General features: G+C 37.8%; 1 protein-coding gene across 1 annotated transcript in view; it reads right to left on the bottom strand.

Annotated features, from left to right (window-relative positions):
* The window catches only part of Elk (Eag-like K[+] channel), a 520,200-nt gene that overhangs the window by 63,599 nt on the left and 429,995 nt on the right, over positions 1-26,606 (bottom strand). The gene's annotated exons all lie outside the window — the stretch shown is intronic.

Below are 26,606 nucleotides of genomic sequence, written 5' to 3'. Positions count from 1 at the left end.
TACGTAATTTTATTATTTATAATGTATACATGTACGTAAAGTTTCATAAAAAATTGATAAACTTAGGGCAGCAATTCAGATGCTGCGAATTAATTTCTTGCTGCTTTAAGAAGTCAATACTTAACAGCGCAATATCCTTTCATCAATTAAGATTTTAATGAATTAATTTTTATTATTCTGACAACACCACATACATTAACTTTAAGAATAAAGCATATGCTGTCAGGAGATTGGAAGCCGCTTGAGGTACGTAGAGAACAAGCGGGACGTAGTCTTTTAGCAAGATTCACAACATGAAAGTTTGACTCTGACACATACGGAATCATTGTGGCCCCAGAATATTTGGGCAGGTCAGACTGGAAAGACACGGTAAGGGTGATAGACTCCAATATAGATATTGATAAATATTTGTTCTATTATCGGGCAATCATGAATCATAATAGTAAGAAAACGAAGTCATAATAGGAATAAAAAAGAATAGCAAATTACAGTCGAGGACGAGATTAAAAGCTACGTCTGGCACATTTGTAGGTGCTTATGCTTGTGTAGGTTAGTTGCTAGTGCATGTATTTAAATGTGTGTCAGCTAAAATGAGTTTTATGAATGTTAAAATGGGTTCCATGAATATATTCGTCTGCGTGGGTGTGAATTGGCCTGGTTTTGTTTGTTTTTCATGTAATTGCATTATGTTTTACGGGTGGTGTGCTAACCCTCCGCCACACACGCCCTTGCGGCGGATTGCGGAGTATTGCGCAGATGTAGATGATTTGAGAATATTTGTTTTATACTTTACGAAGAAACGAAGTTAAGATATGCCATCAAATCTGATTTTGACAAAGTTTTGCATTTCGTGAACTTGTAGGGGATAGACGACTGCTTTCTCATGCACAAAAGACATCGGTAGGCAGAGAATCGCACTCACGTTCATAACCGAGAGTTTAGCCAAGTTTGCATGCAAATTTAAACGCATCTTAACCACTTCATGCCGTTAAACTCCATAATTTACTCACGCCACTATAGAGCGGAGAAGGTAATGAGTTCCATGTCTCTAAGAACAGAATTAAACCAAAGAGGGTGGAGAAGGAAAGGTTGTGAGAGTACGAAGGGTTTGCAAGAAAATCTGAGATGACGAAAGCGATGAAAGATGGAATAAAGAAACTCGAGGGATAGACTAGAGCACACTTTTGTACCAGATATTGCATATTAATTTGAATTAACCTAGTCCACAGCCCCTGCCATAGCAGAAAAATAAACGATGGGAAGCTGTGCCGCTAAGATCTCCAGGAGTGACCCAATGGGATGCTGACAGAATGCGCGCCTTTGCTATAGTATTTGCGAACATAGTATACTAGTGCATACGGGGAGATGTAAGCGTTTCGCTGATTCCAAATTCAATTAAACGATTAAACAAAAATATTTTTTCCACCGTAACGAGATGAATAAATGAAAACAGAAATGTTATTTTTATGCTAATTAATAATCAGCGATCAACTGCAAACGTTTTTTTCAAATACTATCGCAACATATAAAAATAAATTAGTTTGCATATATGCAGCCATTATTTCAATTGATTGCGTTGATTTAATTTTGACTCGGGATCAGTGAGGATGAAAATAATTCAAATTGATTCTCATAAAGTGGGAAAATTTTCGGAAAACAATTTTATAAAAGAAAGGGAAGAAATAGAGTTCTAAGAATAATGTAAAGCATCGTTAACGAAAGCGCGTTTTGCGTCATTAAAATTTACTACACTAGATTTTTTATGAGCCTTGTTTTACGCAAGCATGAATTTACTTTTTTTTGTGCCAACGAAGTGACCACAGTTTATTATAGAGCCACCAATTCAAGCATTAAATATGGATACGGACTTCTGCATCAAATTTCACAAAGATTTAATATTTTTTTAATTCCGCAAGGAAATAGAATACCATAACATAGAAAATCAGCGTACCTTTTATCCTAGATAGTAATAGTATGATAGCGCTTTATCCATCAATGAAAATAACCTTTGGATCAAATAAACGAGTGAATGATTGCAAAGTTATGGCACATCAACAGTCAAAGTTAACAGGCACTGGTTAACTGCAACGTATCAACGTATTATAAATATTTGAGATGAGCCTTTTTATCGCTGCCTAAATAATACGCGATTATTTTATTAAAAAAACATGGTAAGTTACCTAATTATAATGATCAGAATAATAGTTAAGCTAAAAAAGGACTATCTGATCGGCAAAGCCAAACACAATTAAAACTGAAAAGGTATTGTTAGAATATTTACGTCATATTTGCCAAGATGCTTGTAATAGAAGGACAGTAATCAAGTTCTATTTGAAGGTGAAACTAACATATTATCGGTAAGTAAGCTTAAAAAATAATATTTATTGCAAAAAAAGAGGTCATCGATGCCACCTTAACTGCTGAAGAAAAACAAAAAAATTGAGTGAAAACAATTGTTAACACTTTATAGAAAATCTAATCAATAACTAATAAAATGTCCATGTTTCAACTAAATTATTATGTTTTACATGGTTAGAGGTCTGTAATTATTTCTAAGGGACAATGATCGTCTTAAGTGTCATATGTACTGCGCAAAAAGTATCAGTATGCGACTAAACGTGTGAACTAGGTACATGGAAGCCTCCTCAACTTGATAAAATATGACTTGATGATGTAATGTGATATAATAATTTTCACATTACATCATTATCCATTCCCCAAAACACTAACTTAATAATATGATAAAATAAATAAGTTTGTATTCGTCATTATTACAAATGCATATAGCTTTTCAAGTTCAATGGGAAATGTTTGAGTATTACGCGGAGGCTTTGAAAATTATTAATCATTTTATGCATATTTTTCAATATAAAATGTGAATTAAATTTTTAGAAAAGGGATTATAGTGTTCATTGTTCGAGATCGATTTCCTTCCATGGAATACGATTTCAACAATTCTATCATTTTTAAATTACTCGGAACTTCCTGATTCATACCCCTACCGGGATATTGAATAACGAAGATGAACAGAAAGACCCCATTTTCGGCACGAACGCTTAAATAGGATTTTATTTTTCAGCGGAACAAGAAATACAAGCTAAAATAATAATGGTAAGCCATAGTCCCCCCCGGCGTCGGAATCCCGCCAAGTATCGTTGAGTTCGGCAATCAGACGGCAGAAAAAATATTCAAGCGTGTCACGTCTCAGGGACCTTGGACAATGAATATTCGCTGCGCAGAAACCGCAAGATAGCACAGGAGTGGTTTGGAAGAGTAGTGGGGTGGGGGTGGAGGTTAAATCCGAAGTTATTGCGGGCGCATGCAAGAGGAGAGATAAGGGCAATTCTTCGCACGAAATGAGGTCGATTCGTCCCCTTCGGAAACGCGGACAAGAAGTAATTCGGAGTTCAGACCATGGAGAAGGGATACGTGTCCGTGGGAGATGGCGTGGAGTAAAGAGGGCGAAGGAAGGGGGGGACACCTCAATTCCCAGATAGGAGGGACACGTATGTCACGGAATCGGAACGGGAGGGCATTTGAAATGTGTGGAAACGCTGTGAGAATGGTGCGGAAGAAGGGAAAAGGGAGCAATAAAAAAGAATGTGAGGAGAATGAGAGAGAGACTGAACGCGAAGAAGGGGAGATGGGGTGAAAAAAGGGGTATACTAGAATTTATAGTTGAATAAAATATTTTCGCGCGCAGCCATGGCAATGTTCCTCACCGTGACGATCACTTTGACGGGCCATTAAGTGCCGCGGGATGACGGGAGACGGCAGGAGGGCTTCGACGGGAGGGAAGAAAATGGGACAGGAATGGGAGGGAAGGGTGGCAAGGGAAGGGGGACGGAAAGAAAAGGAAGAAATAAAATACGGAAATGGGAAAAAATACGATTAAAAAAATCACCACGGAGCTGACGACCAGGCGATTTCTTTGAAGGCATTCTAGCTTCTCTCGGAATGTCTCGCGTCTTGGAGGGGAAAGGGATTGGGGGAGGAGGAGGAGGATGATTCCACCCCCTCCCCAACCCCCCGAACACTTCAGAATCGTCTGATGAGCCTTGGGAGTAGGAAGGCGAGGGGGCAAGGAAGCGTAAAAGGTGATATGGAATCAATGATTTCAATTTCCAAGAATACAATTCATCTTCACGAGAGGAACGATTCTGGAAAAATTCCCTAGTTAAAAGGTCACACTGACTGACACCCATGAAATTGTTGGAGAAACTTTGAATGCTGTGGTCTTAATTTGTTATCAGTCGCCATTGTAATATTAATTACGTTTATTCTCATACTCCCTTCCGTAAGAATGTTTAACTCCATTTGAGCGGAGAATTGAACCGATACAAATATATTTGTGCAGCATGATAAACTTCGGTTCAATAAAAAACGCCATGGTGATAATGGTGCCTGAAATTATTCATACTACTTTGTAAATTTTCGTATTTCTATGGTTACAGAGAGCGGATTTTCGGAAAATCAAATTCCTGTCTCACGCACTAAATTGAAAACAATTTGGGAAAATTGTCCACAACAGGGTCATGGAGAACTAGTAAAGTAGGGACTACAGTGGCATAACAGTTTTAGGAAGCTGAAAGACGAAATATCTGGCGTGATACTCGAATAAATTTAAAATCACTTCGCGTAATACTCGGAGTAAGTTAGGCATTAGGCATATGATGAAAACATTGTCAGCCAGCGAATTGACAAGTTATATAGAACGGAGGCTTGAAAATAATATCGACCAATCACACTTTTGCTATTATATTTAACTAATGGCAGATACTAAGTAAATGGTATCCCTAAGTTCATGCTTTAAGAGACTACGAAATCTTAAGGCGAAAACTTTCGAATACCTAAATACAGCATTAGAAATGTTTCCTCTCGATATTACTGTTTTTCTCAGGCTGTAAATTAGGTAAAAGCTCTGTCAAAGGTTTATTCGGTTTATACTCCAAATGTACGCCAGCCACTGAATTGGCAGAGAATCACCTGCTCGCTATCACTCTTTTTCCACTGGGTATTTAAGCCTTTTAGGTGATATTTCCTCAAATAGTTTATTTACAGCTCAGCAGTTCTCATTATGCAAGTTCCCCACAACCCTCGCGTTGCAGACGGTTTTCACAAATTGAAATAGAGATTTTTCTTAAGTGCTACGGATACCTGAGAGATGATCTTGCGAAGCGTGTATTTCACCTCAAGGAGGCCACTGAAAACCTCTTTCCTCCGAGGAGCCGATTACATTTCCACCCAAGCGGAAAATCCCATATCTACGGGAACCTCATCCCAAAAGCCAGTTGAACACTCACCCTAAGTTTGCTCATGGTATTAGGACACTTCAGGAACTCACTCTAATTAGCATTCACTTATTGAATCTCAAGTAAAGTGTTAGTGTGATAAGCGTATTAATGATTTCACTTGGCGATGACATAGCTTTAAGACAAACAGAAGGGAAAAATTTTGAACTACGTCAGAATTATGGAGTTCCAGGAAAATTATAAATATAGTCTTCGGTATATCTAAACGAAGTATGCAGCGGCGGTTAAAATGTAAAGTACGGCATCGGCACTGTATTATGATGAATAGACCCAGAAGTAATATCACCAATGCAAAATGCACGGAATTTACTCACTAAAAATCATTAATTTTCCTGTCTACGGTAGGTCAGCACACTTCTTGTTTATTATTTTTCACTATATCCAAACGGGCTTTATCAGTGAAAAATGTTTTGTGAATTCTATAGATTACAATGAGAAGCTACCAAAACAAAATATATTTAGACTTACGACCATTTGGCATTCACAATTTAATTACTGGCTTCTTTTTAATGCAACTTTTATGAAAAATTAAACATATTTGGGTCGCTAAATCACCTACATAAAATAAATCATGAAATTTTGAGCAACTATCGTGAAAAATAAAATACTTCTATGAGGAAGCGACGACGGTTTTCACATTTGATTGAGGTAAGAAAAACATAAATATGGTTCATCACGGGGCTTTCTACAAAGATTTATTCTGAGTGACCATGAATGGGTCAAGGCTTACTTCTTCAGGCTATATTTAGACCAAAGAATCGTCCGCGTCACAGTCAATATACTCGGGGCAAAGGCCGACGCGCCTTAATAACCATGGAAGAACGGATTGCCGGGCGGATCTGAGCCTTAGGTAAGATGATGGGGGTCGTGAGGTACGCCAAGAGCGCAGGGAATTTTTCTCCTAACAGTCTTCTGCTCGTGGAGGAATCTAATTTCAACGGGTCCCCTGGAACTCGATTGAAATATTAAACCCCATTAAGGTTTAATGGCAAAACATTTTGAGTAGCATGCTTCTTTCTCTCGAGTAATGTCGGAAACAGCTTTGCTGACCTCATCATTTTCTACAAGAGCTAAATTCACGGGCAAAGCTGGCGTAATTTCTTTATGGAGAAGAGCGTCGTTGCATGCATGATATCAAAACAACTTAGGGCTTACATCTACGAAATAATTTCAAGATTTTTCTATTAAGTACTGACAGTTCTACGATAGGCACTAGAAAAGTGTAAAAAGAAGTTGAAAGAAAATATAATTAAAAAGATAAATAGAACACTACCCAAGAAGTCCCGGAGGATAAAAATAAAAGGCTTCACGCACAGAAATAATGCAACAGGAAACTGCTTCCTCGGGATGGAAATCGGATATGATACAGTGGCTAGCTTACTGGCTTCCCACCCAGGGGGGCCGTGTTTGAATCCTAGATATCTTTTGCAGTGGAGTGGAGAACACAATGAGGGAGTACGCTGTCCGTCGGATGGAACGTTAAACTGTGGACCCCTTGGCCGACGCTGGGTTTCTCTCCATTCTTCCTCCCTCCCCATCTATCCCTAATGGCGTATCCGTCAGTCGCCTCCCCTAAATCTATTACTTCTGATCATATGATCAGCAGTAGTAGATTTGGCGACAAGATACTTGGGAATAATAATCTGGAGTATCGCAATGGGAAACGTTCAAATGGATCACAATATATATCGCATGGAGTTAATAATTTACAGTATTAAAACTCGACATTTACAAAACTGAGGGCTATCAAATAATTTTTTGCGGGCTATCGGGCTGCTGGTTATTATCAGATTGGATAGTTTTCGCGAATTCTTCCGATTACAGTGCGATCTTAACTGTTATAATTGGAAGTTGTAGGGATAAAAATAAATTTACTAATATTACAGGTCCGAATAAAATTATTCCGAGAAGTTTTTATAAAACCGCAGCCAGAAGAAAACAACATTTTATTTTTGACACTTCACCGAAAATCTCTATGAGTTGGACAGAGAGTTATGACGTTTCTTTTATATTTATTATATATAAATATAAAAGAATATTTCTCGCAATTAAATTATAAATCTGAGCAACAATAAAAGAATGAAAAATATAAAATTCATTTTTGACTATCTTCTGTTCCTTGCCAAGTGATCAATTAATATCGCCGGTAGTACGTCAATTAAGGAGGCTAAAAAGTGAATCGACGAAAAATTATTCATGACAGAAAGTTACTTACAACCCTAGTAGTGCGATTATCTTCAACTTTACAGCGTTAGAATCTGACAAACGAGTAATCTGGATTAAAATCCTTGGCCAGCGCAAAAAAAAAGAAATTAAATATTAAGACCAACACAGCTTGATATGACTCGAAATTTTATCTTGACTGACCTTTCACTTATTTGTTATTTGACATGGCAGCTCGGAGATTTTTCGCTCAAATACATTTTATTCCCTCTTGATTGCTAATCTCTGTATATGCTGTCGACTCTTCCGTCTCGACCCCGCCTTTTAGTTCCCTAGCAAGTTTGAAACAATTCCGTTACTGATTTGGAACCAAGCTATTCCCATATTTAGTTTAGTTATTTAATATAAATATGTATAACAATAAAATAAATAAATGATATCATACATTCATATAAATCGTGTATATATATACCTATGTATATATACATATATATGTATATGTATATATATACACATATATACGTATATATATGTGTGTGTATATATACATATATATATATATATATATATATATATATATATATATATATATATATATATATATACTAGCTGAATACCCGGATTTGCACGGGTTAGGGAGAAACAGTAATATAAATATACTACATAAATAAAAACAACAAATTATAAAGTACAATAATACACTACTTCATACAAATTTAAGAATCTTTTTTATTTAACACCTGTTTATAAACTACATTTTTTGTTTCATATCCAGGAGAAAGAATATATAAATTTTTAGGCGAACCTACTCTGGAGCAAGCAACATAAAGTTGCCCGTGGCTAAAACATGGCGATCTTAGATCAACACCACAAAACTTTGAAGACTGTCCCTGTGATTTATTAATGGTAATTGAAAAAGCTAGCCGGACTGGAAACTATAATCTTTTAAAGTTGAAGGGAAGATCAGTTGGGATTAGAGGTATCCGTGGAATAAAATTTATTTCACCTTTTCCTTTTCGAGTTAAAATGACTGCCTGGATTATATTTTTCATCAATTTTGTCACACACAATCGTGTCCCATTGCAGAGTTTTGGTGGATCTAAATTTCGCAATAAAATGATTGGAGATCCTACTTTAAGTATAAGGCGATGTTGTGGCAATCCAGCTGGATCAAGTGAATTTAGGAATTCCGTTGGATAATTGACGGCTTCGTCAGCATCCACTATGGTATCAACCGATTTATATTCAATCACGTCTCCTGGCAGCATGGCTAGTATCTCCTTGTTAATTTCATTAACATCATCGTTCTTAGGAGCAAGAATGGCTCTTTCTCGAAACCATTCTAAATTTTTATAATTTTGATTAACGTTAGGATAGACTGCTTGTATCATATCGCGGACAGTTTTCACCGATACACATAAATCTGATGACAATTTTATCATACCAGATGCTTCAATAACTAATGTATCTTCTCCAATCTCCAAAAGTTTATTTGCAAAATTTTGAGCATTCCCATCTCTTAAGAGGATTCGCATGTTTTGTTTAAGGCTAATTTCTTGGACATGATTCCATAGAACAGAATGTTTTAAACAGGCATAAATTTCATCGGCTGGAGTCGATTTTGGAATGACAGGCAGAGTTTGACGGAAGTCTCCACACAGGAGTACCAGAGCTCCTTCCATTAAACTGCAGTTTCCTCTAAGATCTTGAAGTGTTGCGTTGAGGGCCTCAAGAGATTTTTTATGAGCCAACGTACACTCATCCCATACTATCAATTTACATTCTATAAGAACTTGTGCCTGGCCACTTGTTTTATTTATATGACATGTGGGATTTTCTTCTCGGGAAATATTAAGTGGCAACTTAAGGGCAGAGTGGGCTGTTCTTCCTCCTTCCATTAATGTCGCTGCAATACCTGAAGATGCAACGGCTAGAGCAATTTCTCCATGAACCCTGATTTCAGCGAGAACTAAATTAATTAAAAATGTTTTTCCCGTGCCACCAGCAGCATCAAGAAAAATGATACCTCCTTCTTGTTTATCTACTTGATCCATTATTGTTTCGTACGCGATTTTCTGATCTTCATTAAGAAGTGACTTTTTATCCGCGATGTATGCTTCTAAGTCTAAGACATTGTAGCTAGTTTCACGTATATAATCTGGATAAAATACACCCTGTTGATCTTGTACCGGTGCAAAGAGACCGAGTTCCACTAAAGTCTTGTTAACCATGGTGATACACTTTTCCTCCAAAATAATCAAAGTTTTATTAAAAATGTCGGAGTTAAACGTAATATCCAATGTAGGATTTTCACTTCGAACTTTAGCCAGTATATCCTCACTCATTGATTCTTTATATTTTTCCCATAATGTTTTTGGGTTAGATGGATTACAGGAGGTTATTATGATGGCAAACAAAATTCGGATTTGTCCTGGAAGAGAAATCAAACTGGCCTCTCGCAATGAGTAATCCCAGTATTGATCTCCTTCTAGCAACCCTAAATTCTGGCAAGCTTCTGTGAATGTCTCACATATTTCTCCGTTTACCGTTCTTAATTCTGCAAATGAGCGAGGTCCTCTAATGGTATGTAGAAGCATTCTTAAAAAATAACATTCGGCGTTGTTAAGATGGACTGTGTAGACTCGGCCCAATGCGTCACATTAATAAATATTATTCTCAGGATCAAAGTTGCCCATTTTTCTTCTACAAAAGACTTTCCTTGATGTATTCCACGTATAATATCTCGGCAATTCTGAATACAATAGTGTTCTTGCAAAAGTATCCTGCTGGCATAGTTGGAAAAATGCTGTTTCTATGACAGCAAAAAAGTAAACAAATTACATACATACAAACAAACACTCTCCTTTATATATATAGATATTTATATATATATATATATATATATATATATACACATATATATGTATGTATATATATATATATACATATATATATGTATATATATACATATATATATATATATATATACACATATATATGTATGTATATATATACATATATATATGTATATATATACATATATATATATATATATATATATATATATATATATATATATATATCTATATATATATACACACACACGTGTGTGTGCGTGTGGGTCGCGGCAGTCCAGGGGGAGAGCGTTCAGGGGGTGACCGGAGGGCCCGGCTTCGATTCCCAGTCAAACCTTCCTCGGCACCTACAGCTCCACTCAAGCTACGTGATTTTTCGGGTACCAGATTTTCCTGGGAAACCATAATCGACACAGGGAAAGGAATTGACCCCCTGACCCTAATTTGTGAATTTCACGCGCCGTCGGGCTTAGTACTGGGTGAACTCCACATTCATCTATCAAACCGACCTTCGGATTGATTACTATGCTTATGGTTTATATATATATATATATATATATATATATATATATATATATATATATATATATATATATACATATATATATTAGGTAAACTACCGGTTAAGGTAGGTTTTTGGATGGACACAGCTACTAAATAAATATTTTGTGACTCCTAACACAACACAAAATCCAGTATCCTACTCTACTTCAGGCCCCTCTTCATCTCTGAGCACTTCCTTCCTCCCTTCATCCCGTCCAACAATCCTATCCTGTTCCTTCCCTTTCTTCGTTTGCCTATCATTCTCCCCTCTATTACAGTCTTCAACATCCCACTGCCGGTCAATACCCCCTTCATCCACTTTTTCTGCCTCCATAGGATTGCTCCCAACAAACCCCTCTCTTCGCCCACCATACCAAGTACTTCCTCATTTGTTTTCTTCTCTGTCCATTTCACCTTCTCCATTCTTCTCCACACCCACATTTCAAAAGCTTCCAGTCTACGTCTATCCTCCTCCTTCAATGACCACGTTTCCGCTCCGTACATAGCCTCGCTCCATATCAAAGTTTTTACGAGTCTTTTCTTAACATCCTTACTCGACGTCCCCGTCATCATCTCCCTCCTCCTTGTGAAAGCCTCTTTTCCCAGTGCAATTCTCCTCCTTATGTCTCTCCACTACTTTGTACTCCTCTCACTACTTTGACCGTGTTGTTCCAAAATACTACCGCGATAAGTAAACTGTTCTACCTGCTCTAGTTTTTGCCCTCCTATTCTAATGTTAAGCTTGGCCTTTTCTTCCTAGAAAAATCGCATAACCTTTGTTTTATTAATGTTGATTTTCATCCCATACCTGTCGCACTGAATTTCCAATTCACTCAGCAATGCTTGCAACCCCTTGGCTGACTGACAAACTAAAGCTTGGTCATCAGCAAACCTAAATGATTTTACGAATTCCCCGCTCACTTTCATTCCTACCTCCAGTTCTTCCCATGCCTCTTCAATCACTTCCTCTGCAAACAGGTGAACAGCAACGGTGATAATGGGCAACCCTGCCTTACACCTCTTCCTAACACTGCCCAACCGCACTCCCCGTTCCCCACTCGCACCTGAGCAGTCTGAGACATGTACAGGTTGCGGATAAGCCTCCTTTCCCTCCAATCTATTCCTATTTTCTGCAATACACTCATATGTTTTCCCAATTAAATATATATATATATATATATATATATATATATATATATATACCTGTATATATATATATATATAATATTCATTAATATATAATTATATTCATTAATAAATTACCACATGAGTTTTTGTTGCTAGGGAAGGTAGTGGCCGTACCTCACATAATGTTCATGGGCATGGTTGGGGGGGAGTTTAATGGACGTGAACTCTAAACTGAACGAAGTTGCTTGCAGCCAAATGAATTCTGAAACTTTGTTTGAATTCAGTTAAAAGTAAGTATTCATTCGGTACAGTCAATTAATGTTAACCTTGGATACGTGGAAGGCAATGCAAGATTTATTTCGACCAGAGCATGAGCTTCAGTTACTTTTTCACTGCCTGGCCAAGGATAAAGACGGATACGAAAAAGGGATAAAGATTCAATGATAAGAATGACCTGAAATCAACAACTTAACGGTGGCCAAAAACAATCATTCACATTTCATAATTCCCCCAATGATGTAATGGATTATACCACGATCAAAGGAACGGTAAACATACAAAGTACCAAAACAAGGTTGGTAAGGAAGATAAAAATTCAAGAGTAAAAACCTTATCATTATCGTCGATCAGATGGCGTTCTCAATAACTCATTATTTCGGTGATTATTATTTAGTATGCAAATTAGCATTTCCATCAGTTGATAAATGTGACCTATGGAAATGTGACCTTGATCTTCTTGATCAAGCAGACCATCTATATTGAACATTAATTACCTCATTTTTATTCTGCTTCGTGCGGCTTAGCCAATTGCCAATTAAAATTTATTTCAAGGAAAACTGGAAACAAGAGTAATAATGTTTTGTTAAATGAGTAAAACAATACCTTTATGGGAAGTAGACAAATCAAAACTGTTCGTGTTCTGCAATTGAAAATACCAACCCAACGAATTAGTAAAAAAATATACAAAACATTACATTTATTTAAATTTATTAATTATGAAATAATTATACTTATTTATCTTTTACCATGATCTAATTATCTATCTAAAATAATATTATTGAATAGTATATGAAATAGATTGAATTGAATTGAAATACGCAGAAGGAATTAAATATTTGAGTACACGAAACATTGCATGGGGTATACGAAGAATAGGAATGGGGGTCATCCTTAAAGAAGCTAGGATTTATTGGTGGTTGTACGAATTTTATCAAGGAATAGCCTAAAACGCACTGAAATGGATAGTGACGAAGGTGAAAAGAGGTTGGGGTGAATAGTGCAAAAGTATTCTCAACGGAAGGAGAAATAGCGTGGAAGTAGCGTCTTGATGAAATACGGAGGGATGATCAGTGGTTTCGGGTGGATTGTGTTTTCACCCGGCACACCGCCAACATCTCATGAGAGAAGGAAGAAAAAGAGAGAAATTAGTGAATTAATCCGAGTTTCCGACCTTTCTTTCCACGCCAATACAGGAAGAAAATGGAATCAGCTTTGCTATGCCCTGCCCACTCGGGAATTGGAAACTTATACGGTGAACAGAGAACAACTCAACTGGTGGGGAACAGAGATGGAAAAACTTTTCGTCCGGAATGAAAGTGACCAACGCCTTTCCGTTGGATTGGAGAATTAGTAAATCCAATCCGTATTGCATGTAGACGTAAAAAATAATAAAACTTCCATATCTACCATGGTGAAACATTGATGAAATTCGCAGACAGACCAACAGATTCAAGTATTAATTCGTCCCTACGCGCGTTGTGCGTTCCTAACAAAATCGAGCACCCAAATATATTTAATTTGTGGCAAATATTAAATAATTTGCTCAACTACTCCGTGACGCATTTAGGCGCATAAATGTTTATGCATAAGAGTGTTTGTATAAAAAGTAATATTTTTTCAAACGAGTGCATGAACGGCTGTTTGTTTGTGCTGTGTGTTGATTGTGTATCTGTGGCTGATGTTATATCATCTCCCCTACCCGCCCTCACGGCGCCTTTCGGGATATAGTGCTGCTAAAAAAGGATGCAATTTGCAGTGAGTGGCACACCAAATCAACGATTTTTTAAATGTATCCCAGATCGCTTCAACAATGGCAACTGTCAATGAGAGATGGTTTCAAAGTTTTATATAACGGAATATCAATGCTCTAAAGCCATCTATAAGTAAGAACTCACACATTTCACGAAATTGAAAAGAATTTTAAATAATAAAAATAATAAACTAAATATATATAATATTGGAAACGCCGAAAAATAGAAATTTCGCAATTAAATTCCTCATTGAAGTTATTAAGGTCCCCGATCAACAGTAAATTTTTACAATTATTTTGAATTGATTAATAATTAATTATTTTTAAACAAAATTTATCTCGTTGTGCAAGTTAGCATTCCCACAGCTCAAGTATTCGTAGCTGAAAACACTCATACGACTGTGGTTTTGCCTTATGAAAGAGAGGAGGATTATTAGCTCATAAGGGCTCAGGAAGAGGATTAGTGCAAAATTCACATTTGCACTTACGAAGGTGGCCTGAATAGTTTCCGACCTCGCAAAATTTCAGAACATTTCAGAAAAAATGTCTTGTATCTTTGTTAGTCCGGGAACCTTCCAGACCACCCATGTACTAATACATGAATGAAAATTTACATACTCCATATCAAGTGATAACATACTCTGCAAAATATATCTTAAAATATTTTCTTTCACCTTCATATTTATACCAATAACTCATTGGCATTCAGCTAAAAAATTATAATTCATAAACATGCCCGCAGGTTCCGAGGTGCCTTACACACAATTACTCGTACACCTGCACCGTATTCGACTTAGAAATATATCATGAAGAAGGTGCGATTCTGATAGTCACAACTGCAACGCAATATTCCATACAACAGTACTAAAGTGCGAAGTTAGACAATGAAAGAAATAATCAGCTCACATAAATACTTGGAATAATGTTATAAAGAAATTTGTACAATTTGAAACAAGTAAGAGTATATAATTGAAATGCTCTCCTTTTGGCGCCGCTAGACTTTGCAATATTTGTCACAAAAATAAAAAGATGTCACAAAGTACATAAATACATATTGAGTTAAACATAAATTTTTCACCCATTACTCCCAACCATGTAACGTCCAAAATTTACCTTTCTATTTTAATTTATTTATAGACTCTATTTGTCTTACGTCAAGAAACAGCTTATTTAATAGTAAACTGCTTTGTCTAGTACACGTTATGTTAGTACAAGGTGTACAGGTATGTTAATTTTTAACTTCTTATTGGTCCTTAAGGCTAATTCAAGTATTTGTGTATGTTGTAATGAACATTTATTATTTAAATAGTTTCCTAATAAAAAGAAATATCTAGAATAGATATATATATATATATATATATATATATATATATATATATATATATATATATATATATAACGTATATTTATGCGTACAGAAATTGGTGTAAGGCCAAAAATTGATTCGAAAAGTACACTAAATTTAATATAGCTTTCTTCAATTTATTATCATGACTGATTTTACTAACACAATCGATATTAACAAGACATAGGCAAACGAAAAAGTGTGGTGTGGTCGTGTTATTGATATTGGTATTGCTTTCGATACAATATTAGCGCGTTTAAGTTGAATGTGAAAATGGAAGCATCGATAAAAAAGCAAGTGTCGGGAATACATTTTTCGGGTTAATTATTCGATGGCGTGCGACACAAAAACGGCTGCCCGCGAACTGTTTAAAACCAATTTATCGAATTAAAAACCGATTACTGAAAGTATCACTACAATATCCAAGGCCACACCCACATCGTTAGAATACATGCACCGAGTAAAACACACCAAGTCAGCAGGATGGCTAAAGCTTTCACTTTCGTTGTTTTATATTTCAGGCCCGGGAGTGAAGGGACTGGGAGTTCTGTTACTTAAATTTACGACAGATATAAAGGTCACGTGGGGGTTTACACGTTGACAGACTTTGATGCATCGTCTCCCATGGGAGGAGAAAGATGTGAGGAAAGGTGGGAGGGGTTTGGTGAGAAGGATGGATGGGATGAAGAATGCCGCGATGGATGAGCTGGAGAGATAAGAGGAATGGGAGGGTTAATGGGAGAGAAAGGCAAGTGGAGGTGGCGATGAAAGAGCGTGCACGACCCGGACAAAAAAATACCTCTTTCGCCGTCCCCTCGCCCCACCCTTTTGTGCTTTGCGTGATGGATACGGTGGGGCAGGGCGAGAACCGAGGGGGTGGGAGCGGGAGGCGTCCGCGGGCTGAGATGGGGGGATAGGGTGAGAGAATGCTCCGGGAGATAGGAGCGGGATAACACGCCGTGGCTGTGGATCTGAGGCCGAGAAGGGGGAGGGGATGGGCAGCTGGAGTGCATTGAGGAAAAGTGGGGGGGAAGGAGGGGAATGGGTCCCTCCCCTCCTCCCCCATTCCCTCTGATACCCACCCCTCTTTCCGAAATCCCAGGGAGTGTGGGAGTGGAGAGGCAACAGGTGATGTTTTAAGGGCGAGGTGGTTTGCAGGGGGGTGGGGCAGCAGGGTTTTTCGGGAGGCTCGGCTGAGTATTGGGTAAACCAGAGCGTCGCTCCGGAGAGGGAAAGGTCAGTGATGTTGGAGGGGGGAGGGGTGCGGAATGGGGAGGATCGGAGGAAGGTTAAGTGCGGAGGAGAGATGTCGGAGACGTGATACGAGCGAGAGACGGCCAGATGGTTCTGATAATAAATAGATATACAACTGCATTCGGGTGGAGTTGAACTTTTTTTTCGGGCCTTTCGACTTTTCGAAATTTAGCATCAACCACTACAGTTTACTCCAAAAGCCACCAGGAGCGCGCGTACGGAATATATTATTGCAATCGATCATTAATGGCGTTCGGTATTATATTATTATGGTGCATCTCAAACTATCGTTCCCTCATATTACTCCGGTCACAAACTGTCCTAAGAAAAAAATGATTCTTCATACCATTCTGTTCAGCAGCGTATATTCCTTGATGGAAAAAGAATAGGCAAAACACTTAAATTTTACGGTACAATTTTACTGTAACGTCCCAGATTTTGACTGCGTGAATTAAGTATTTTACTAAAAATCCCGTTGTGCTCTCACCTGCTGATTGTGATTCGGGGTGACAAGGCGGCCTCGTGCGTCAGCGTCATACAATTTTTATGAATTGAAACTTGTTACATTTTTTTATAAAGATATTAGATGAAGTTACATCAAAGGACGATCAACCCCAAGCGACGAAACTCGTGGAGTAGCGCGCACTTCTAAGGTTAACTGTCCGTCAGGTGTTTTAAATCTGCCAAGGCGCACTTTTGTTTACATTATTTTTCCTCTACTGGTAACTAATGTGCTTACTGAGGTACAGCTAGGTACAAAAAATATATAAGTATATGTATACACACACGAGGTCTGTCTGGAAACTATCCAGCCGAGCAATATTTCGAGAAAAATAGCCTCTCTAAAACAATGAGACCTTAGTCCTCTTGGAATTACTCCCCTTTGGACCTCATACACTTATCCCAGTGCCTCTTCCACTTTTCAAAACAATCATTAGAGTCATTTTAATCGGAATGGTCATCAGCTGCCTCGTCGCACCTGCCTTTATCTCGTCAAACGACTGTTCGGAAGACTGGGCTTTTTTTTAGGGTCATAGCCGTAGATAGCGGTAGACCCCTGACTCATCTCCAGCTATGAGCTTTTTTCCGAAAACCTAGATCATTGTTTGCGGCTTGGATTTCCCTGAAAATTCAGCACGTAATTCTTGACATTGAAGAGATAAAAAAGAATGTGACGAGGCAGATGATGACCATTCTGAAAAAGAACTTTGCCGATTGCTTTGAAAAGTGGAATCGACGCTGGGATAAGTATGTGAGGGCCCAAACGGAGTACTTTGAAGAGAAATAAAGTGTCATCGTTATAGATGGGCTGTTTTATTCGAAATATCGTATCGCTGAATCCTTTAATGTTCACAGATACCACCATCAAGGAGGGAGCAGGCGGGTGCGCAGTAAGACCAAACAAAATCGACCTGCCCACGGTTTACATTTTATTTCGGTTACGCCAAGCACTTGGCTCATTTATTTTTAAGTAGCTCTAATGGATGAGGAGACACCGAACTGCAAAATCTACTTCGGATGTCATCTTACTTGACAACGCTACGCCCACGTCCAAAGCGGAATACGACGCTTAAGAGCCATTGGGTAGCGGAAGAGCGAGTAACCTTTCGGTCTAACGTGGGATCACACTGATTTAAAACTGTCTCAATACAAAAGTAGAGCTAATTAGAGAAGAACAAAATTCTTAAAATCTAGAAATGAAAGGAAGGGAATAAGGTCTGAAATTGAACACCAAGAAGACCAAGTGATAACAATCGGAGAGTGGAAAAATTGAATTTTTTATTCAGAGGAAACAGACTTGAAAATGTGCAACGTTATAAGTTTTTAGGAACAGAAACAACTGAAAGCCGTAGAGTCCAAGGGAAATAAAAGTAATAATAGAAATGGCCGAAGTGACATGCATGAGAAAAATCTCATGATCAAGTCCCAGGATGAATTTGAAACTGAGGATAAAGTCCAAGGAATTATTATATGTTGAGCGTAAGACTATACGGCTAAGAGACATGGATAATGAGGAAAAGCGAAAGAAACAAAAAGTCTTCGAAATTTGGAGTTGGGGACAGATGAGGAAAATCATGTGATTGGACAGGGTGGAGACCGAGGAGGTGCTGAGGAGAATCGGAGAAGAGAAAGGCCCAATTGAGCCATTGAAAAGAGGAAGAAGAAATGGCTTGGAGATTCTGCTTAGAAGCGACTGCTCGATGAGACACATGTTGGAAGGCACAATCGAGAAAGCTGTGAAGATGGAAGAAATCATTTAAGTATGTGGATGTTGTTCAAGGAAATTGTCAAGTGGGAATAAAGAGAAAGGAACAGTACAGGGAACTGTTGCGTAGAAGTTAGCACTAGACTGGTAGAATACCGGTAAAGATAAGAGAAGTAAAACAAACAGAATATTACAATTTTGATAAAAAAAACTGTCAAGCTCGGAGTAATTCTTGCTGTGGCGAATTTCAAAAACTCATAGATAACACATAGATAAACACCGTTAAGGGGCTCGGGAGTCAAAAAACTTTTAAAAACTTCCAACATGATGAAACGATTTTGGATGCTTAACGTCTAAGGAATGAAAATGGAACACAAATAATTAAATATACCAAATGTGCAACAGAAGAATCGTAGGATCTCTGTAGCAGAACGAAACAATAGTTCATTTGTTGTATACTTACAATCCTGCTAAGCCTTCCCCCCAGCCATTTATTGCATATCAATTTAATTGCAACGTATTTCTATGATTGCACCATCATTCTATAAATTCCATCCTAACTCCATGACACACATAAAATGTCACAAAAATAAAAAGGAAGGAGAATAAAAACAATGACAAAAGACATTAATGTTGAGCCAAGCGGATAAAACCCGAGAAGACAAACAAAAAAACGCAGGAGAGGTGGAAGGGGTGTATATAATGCGGGGGTGTTTATGTAATGCGTTTGAAGGGGTGAGTATTATGTGCGGCAGGTTAAAATTCGGCAATGGAGTGGCTCATCCTTTTTATCCGGCATCTGAAACTCGCGAGTGTGAAAGCGTTTGTTTGGTTTTGCCACACCATGGTAGCAAAACCTCAAAATGGTGTTGGGGAAAGGTGGGGTGGGTGAGCCTACCAAAACATTCCACAGAACGTGTTAGAATGGGTACGAGATGGGCTCACCACCCTCCCGTGTAAGCCTCGGTGGGTAGTATATTTGCGTACGCCCCTTTTCGCAAGGCGAAACGATCGGTGTGACACGTGTGCATTGTAGTCACTCTCGTTCCTATGACCGTCCTCCTTCCCCATCATCACAGCCGCCATTGGGGTTACGTCAATGCCATTTGATTTAGAACCGACTGACACTGGCGCATGAGGGCTAATGAATACCTGAGGATGAAACTACGTTATCACATGTCTTCAGCGTCACGTTAAAAAAACATGTTGAAAGTTAAAGATGGCTCAAATATGCTTTAAACTTATAATCACTTTGGCAAGTGACAGCCACTGCACTCAAATTAACGGTTTCTTTGGCTAAAATCATGAAAAATTTGTCCTTATTTCGTTGGAAATTTGACTTTAGACATTCATGCGTGCAAAGCAATTTCACCAGATTTTTACGGTATGTCACATATACGTAAGCTTGCCTAAACAGTTTTTCCATTCTATTACCGAAATTGAAATTTCAAGAAGTGGAATAGATTCTCTGCTAGAAATTATCAGCCTAATAAATCCTCCGATTCCAAATAGATACCTTCGAATTAATAATTAATTGGTTTAAAAAATAGTGCCGCATCTAGTGTTCATATTTAGAAAGTCCAAAATAGATGACTGATTCATTCAAAAGACTGTAAGATAACTAATGTAACACCAACGTTAAAAACCAACGACGGGGATTAGCCGAGTAATTACAGAGCTATCTTACATTTACATCATGTAAGGTAATGGGCTATACAACATTCTTGTACAATTATCAGTTCGATAACGAGGGATCTCGATAGCCGTGCAAAATCAGCACGATTTCCGAAAGAGTAGATCCTACGGCCTTTTTAGGTTTAAAAAAAGTTTTGACAAAGTCTTATAGCAAGGTACTAAAAATTCTATAGACTATGGCATGGATTATATATCCTATTAAAATTAAACTTGAAGAGGTGTTTCGTGATAAATTTTTGGAATTTGACTAGTACTCTCTCAAACATCCACTGCAAACAACAACGAAATAGTAACTATAACTTCCATTAACTACTAAGACAACCTTATTCACCGTTTCTCTTGAGTGAAACAGTTATAGGATATATGTGGACATACTAGCAAGAAAACAAATATTAGAAGAGTATTGTGGAAATTACGACGGGAGAGATACTTTAGGCGTCGTTTAGAATATTCTACTCGAAGGGATCAATGTCACTAGCATGTGATCTTCATGAGGTTGGATTGATTGACGAACAAAATCGCGTGCAGGATAGAGGAGCTGGATTTATAAAACTTTTTTATCATAAACTTAGTAGCGTATCGATATCACCGGAGGAATTAGGATATGAACCATTCACGCGGCGAGGGCTAAAACTACAGATTTAATATCTGGCATAAATTGGAAGCGGGTCTGTTCAGTGATGATCTCACAATGTATTACTCGCCCAATTGCATAATAGCAAATAATAAAAAAAAGTTTGGAGAGATTAAGTTTTGAATCGACAGGTTTAAGATGCCACTTTTCACGCGGACGATAATGGGTCAGAATTACTGCAAACGACAGCGGTATGGGTAAAATATATAATCTTTCTAAGAAAATCTAAGTAATCTAGAGTCAACATCAGTATTTCAATCCTATCATTGGTTCGGTAAAATCCTCCATTCTTCCCTACTCAGCGTTTTTACCCAAACCCGCTTACGATATGGCGATCCCGTCTTTTTTAATTTGTCTATTGGTCCTGCTCGCGGGATCTCTCCTTCAAATTTTCCTTCTCGTATTATGCTTTTAGTTAAATCAACGTGCCTCAAGATGCGACTTATCCATCCAGTTCCTCTTTTGCTGCAATCCATACAGAAAGGATCATACATCCTGTATGCTCCTTTACTCTTCTGCTTTCTATTTACTCTTGTTTCCTCACTTAGTGTGTCCATTTAATATTCATCATTTCCTCCAGGACTATATTTCAAAAATTCTATTCTTCACTGGTTCACTTTTCCAATGTTCAACGTAATTTATAAGTCAAATGTCCTGCTTCATACGAATGTCTCGATGAAATCCTTCCTTGCCGGCTATCTGAGGTTCTTTCAGCACAATAATTGCCTCTTCTTCATGAACACCTTCAAAGCTTGAGCTATTCTTCGCTTGATATCGGTGGAACTTCTTCCATTCCATGATACACGAGTACTGGTGCCCAGGTTGTTGAAGGATTCCACTTGCTCTAGTTTCATTACTCAAATTTTGATATGTGGCTACAGCTTCCGATTAATCCAGAATATTTCCAATATTTCCCCTAACCCATATTTAAACTTTCTACCCGTTACCAACTACTCGTATGGCATGCGCAGAAAAGTCTTTTGTACTTAGATTCCATGGTACTGCTAGCTCAAGTTGACGTCACCTTAAATGAAGTATTTTGCTTTTTTATCGGTAACGTATGTATAGTATAGGTACGTGCTAAGCAAAACTTAATATTAATGTTGCGTGCCTATTTAAAAATCATCTTAGTGATGGCTAACAGGATTCCATGTAAATGTAGTTGTTTAACATGCTATTCATTCATGGTAACAAGAATTCATGATGTCAGAGTGGGCAAGATAGCATATTGAGGTTATTTGATTCTTGATCTCGATCACATTTAAAAATAATTAGTTTTCAACTGACTTTACCGTTATATATATATATATATATATAAACACACATATATGTATGTGCGTATGTATGTTTATGTATAATATGTATGTGTATATATATATAATTATATATATATATGTGTATATATATATATATATATATATGCGGGTCGCGGTAGTCCAGTGGGTAGAGCGTTGGACTGCTGACCGAAGGGGCTTAGTACTGGGTGAACTCTACCATCACCTACTAAACCGACCTTCGGGTATATATATATATATATATATATATATAACCATAAACCATAAACACAGTAATCAACCCGAAGGTCGGTTTAGTAGGTTTTATATATATATATATATATATATATATATATATATATATATATATATAACCATAAACCATAATATATATATATATATACCCGGTTTATGGTTATATATATATATATAAAACCATAAACCATATGTATATATGTGTGTGTGTGCATGTGCGTACATTAAATGAAAAATACTCTCGGAGAGGAAGCATCGCATTACTTAAAAAAAGACGCGGGTAATCCTACGTCTTAAAGATAATGTACTTTACAGCTCATACATTATCTTTGCTAGTGCGTGTGAGCTGTATAGCCAGTTCGTCTAATGGTGACCGAAAGACATTACATTCCAAATATGGAACAACTCCACACAATTTATATTGACGGAATCGGCGAGGCCAAGCATAAAACAGTCTGCTACTGACCAGTCAGATGAGATTCACGTATTTGAGTGCAACGGTTTTTTTATTTCACGATTTGCATTATTTATATGACTTGAAAACTACGACTTCCTTTTTTGCTAACACATTTTTCGAAGACGAGTGTTCATTTGTATTGGGCTATCAATATAAATTTTAACTCAAATTTTATCCGATTTTTTTTGACTCCGGTGTTCCTCATGATAAATATTTCGGCTTCCACGTCAAGCTGGGGAGAGTTTGTTAAAATCAACGTACGTACATTCATTATTCAGGACGAAACGGCATTTCTATATAGACGGAAAAATTTAACGGAGCGGAAGAAAAGCGGAGAACAAAGGGGAATTGGGAGGTTATTTATTTTTCAGGAGGTAATCAACGAGAAACGGCGGTCTCAGGAGGATAAATACGTCAAGGGGGACCCACCCTTGCGTCTTCACCGGAGAGCAAGTTTTCATATACGCTCAACTGCCGTCATCACTCGTTCGAGGCTCTTCGGCTTTGGGATTTACCCGTGGGAGAGTCGTGAGGTGGAAGAGAGGGGGTTGGGTCATGTGACGAAGACCCCACTCGACATATCAAAGCGTCTTTTAAGAGGCGAAGTTTCGTTCCATCCTTCCTCCATTGCTCCTTTTCCCAAGCAGCTTAATGATGCTTATACTACACATGCATAAGAAAAAACACCGCAGGATCCGAGAATTTACTCCGTCGACATCGTGCTACTCATCAAATTTCCCGACGCCAACGTAATATAACTAAATGGAAATAATGTGACTATAAACTTATACAAATGGGAAATTAAAAAAATAACAAATATTCACTTTCCAGTGAATTGGTTTTTGTTAGTGCATTGGTATTGTTTTGTAGTGGCACAAGAAAAAAAAGAAAATCTTGCTATTCTGACTAATGCATTTCTTAACGCTTACAAGTTTTTTATGCTTTAGTAAATTGAGATGTTAATTATCCGCTCTTAAAAATTACATAAAGATCTTCTGATGTTGATAAATTAACCAAAATATGTACTAATCAATAGCTCGTGTAGTAGTAGCAGTATTTTTTTCTATTTATAAAATTGTCGAAACATTAATACATAATTGTTCGCAACCAAGTAACTCTTTACGTATTGTCAAAATTTGAAAAAGTTAGCGTTGTTCACTAAAGTTAATCCTTTAATGGACATTTCTAACTCACAACAGACCTTTATTCCAAGAGGCACGCTTCCACTAAAGATTATTCACAAGAGTACGTTTATCACCGAAATAAAAAACACTGTAGAGGGGCATTTGTCTGCACATGGATCTTTTTCTCTGACCTTGTTTTCAAATGAGTCATGGAATGTTTTATCTGTATGCGAATATTAGGTTGGATAAACTTAGAAGCCAAGGCGTATTTTGAAAGCAAATAATGCACTGATATCCTGAAAATTGAATACTTAAATGCTTATTTTAGGGTAGTACCTGGTAAATATATTTAAATAGAAATCAATTAGAAAAAGGCGCATTGGCTTCTTTTAAAACTTAGAGAATACATTTTAATTCATTAATACTCGCGACGTTTCTTTACGATGACGCTCATAATCCAGAAAAAAACAGATTTTGAGTGGTAACCATTTTTATTATAATTTTCCAGTAATTTCGATATCGTTGCTGTAAAAAACTAAAATAATCAATGCGGCGCATATTTTTTCCTATATTGAGTGCATCAATTGAAATTAAAATAGCCAAAAATATGTTGATATTTTTTGTGTATTGTGTGCGTGATATTGTGTCCAACGTATGGGTTTCAAAGAGTGTCCCGAACCAGTCATCGTATTTGCTTAGAAAGCATCATTAAAAAGTGTTCGCAAATCTCATAGTCCATAAACTTTTGTGCACTGGCATTGTGTGGCATTATGTTTTGAAATTCACAATACGAATACGTATTCATATTCTTTTGTATTATATCTGTCTCCATCTGCCAAAAACCATCCCAACTGCCCCCTTATTTTGTCTCAGTCCCCTATTATTTCTATTCAAAGTCAAATAATTTTCATTTATCCCAGGTTTACAGATTTTCCAAATTCACATATGAAATGTATTCGACCGTCTTAGGTCCTTATTCCTTTACGGTCCTATTTTCAGAGCCGTACAAAATCACAGGGAATACAAAGATGGATTGTTTCGTAGGAGTGCGGAATTAAATGCAAAAGCGTATTATAATCAAAATAACTTAAATACGTGCAAATCGGTGGCTTTGAATGAATTCCATTTCAATTTAACTTAACGGCTACTGACACTGGGAATTCCATCTAATCTTCATATCTTATGTTCACCAATCTGATAAACGGAGTGTGAGATGAGCGAGGATGTTAGCACCTGCTACGACTTGAGGTGCCAGAGTCATACGTTTTGATGGTTCCCCTGAATGGGAAGCACTGTGCGGAATTTTGAGTGAGTTGGTAGGGGTGGAGGGAGATGGAAGGGCAGAAGACGAGGAGGGAGATGGAGAGAGAGAGAGAGTGTGTGTGAGATGAGGTGATGGATGGAAGGAAAGAGAGAAGGAAGAAGAGAGAGGGAGTGAGAGAGAAAGAAAAAAAGATGGCTGTAAATACAAAAGCAGATTGTTCAGCGGACGTGACTTTCTCCTCTATCTCCTTCTTTTCTCATTTCACTGAAAACATTCATCCGATCAGTGGCGGCGGCGGCGACGCTAGGCCTATTTTGCCGGCTTTCGGGGACACCAAGATGGTGGTTAAACTGAGGCACTCAAGGGTTGGGGGTTTCAAAGGTTTAGTTCACCAGTACGAAGTGAGTGAGTAATTGAGACGGAGGAGAATGAGGCGACCGAATAAGGGGAAGATGGAGGCAATGTAGGCGAGAAGGCAGAGGAAGACAGCAGGAGACGGGACAGGCGGAGGAGGAGGAGGAGTGATGGGAAAATTGAGAACGGCGGGGAAATTTCAGGCGTAGGCAACAGGTGTCTCCCCAAAGACTCTCCGACGACTGTGAGAAAGGGGACTTACTAGGAAGATCATTTTTCCCTAAGTTCCGTCTCCCTTACGGAAGGTATCGAATATTGGCTAACGACCGAGGTGGGAGGATTCCTTATCGACGCCGTTATAACCTCTCGGAGGTGGAAAAGGAGGCACATTTCCTATCTGAAAAGTTTCAGCTCACTATGCTGCGTGTTGGGGTTTGTCCCTCCGGACAGAGTTTTGCGATAGTTTTCAGATCGATCGATGACAACTCTGCCCCATCTTATGAATTTCCTCGCTTATCTTTCCTGACCCGTGCAAAAATTTTAAGGGAGATATGTGGTTGTTGAGTGAATCGTAGATGAATGAACAATATTACGCACACTCGACTTGTCTACGCATTGAACTCAATCATTTTCGTGGAAGTTCTTTTCGACATCATTGGAGCGGGCATGAAAAGCAATTAAATCACTTCAGAACGCCAATATTACCAATGGATG

The sequence above is a fragment of the Hetaerina americana genome, unplaced genomic scaffold, assembly GCF_022747635.1.
Source record: "Hetaerina americana unplaced genomic scaffold, ioHetAmer1.1.p SCAF_7, whole genome shotgun sequence".
NCBI lineage: Eukaryota > Metazoa > Arthropoda > Insecta > Odonata > Calopterygidae > Hetaerina > Hetaerina americana.
This window is presented reverse-complemented; position numbering and strand designations above follow the sequence as displayed.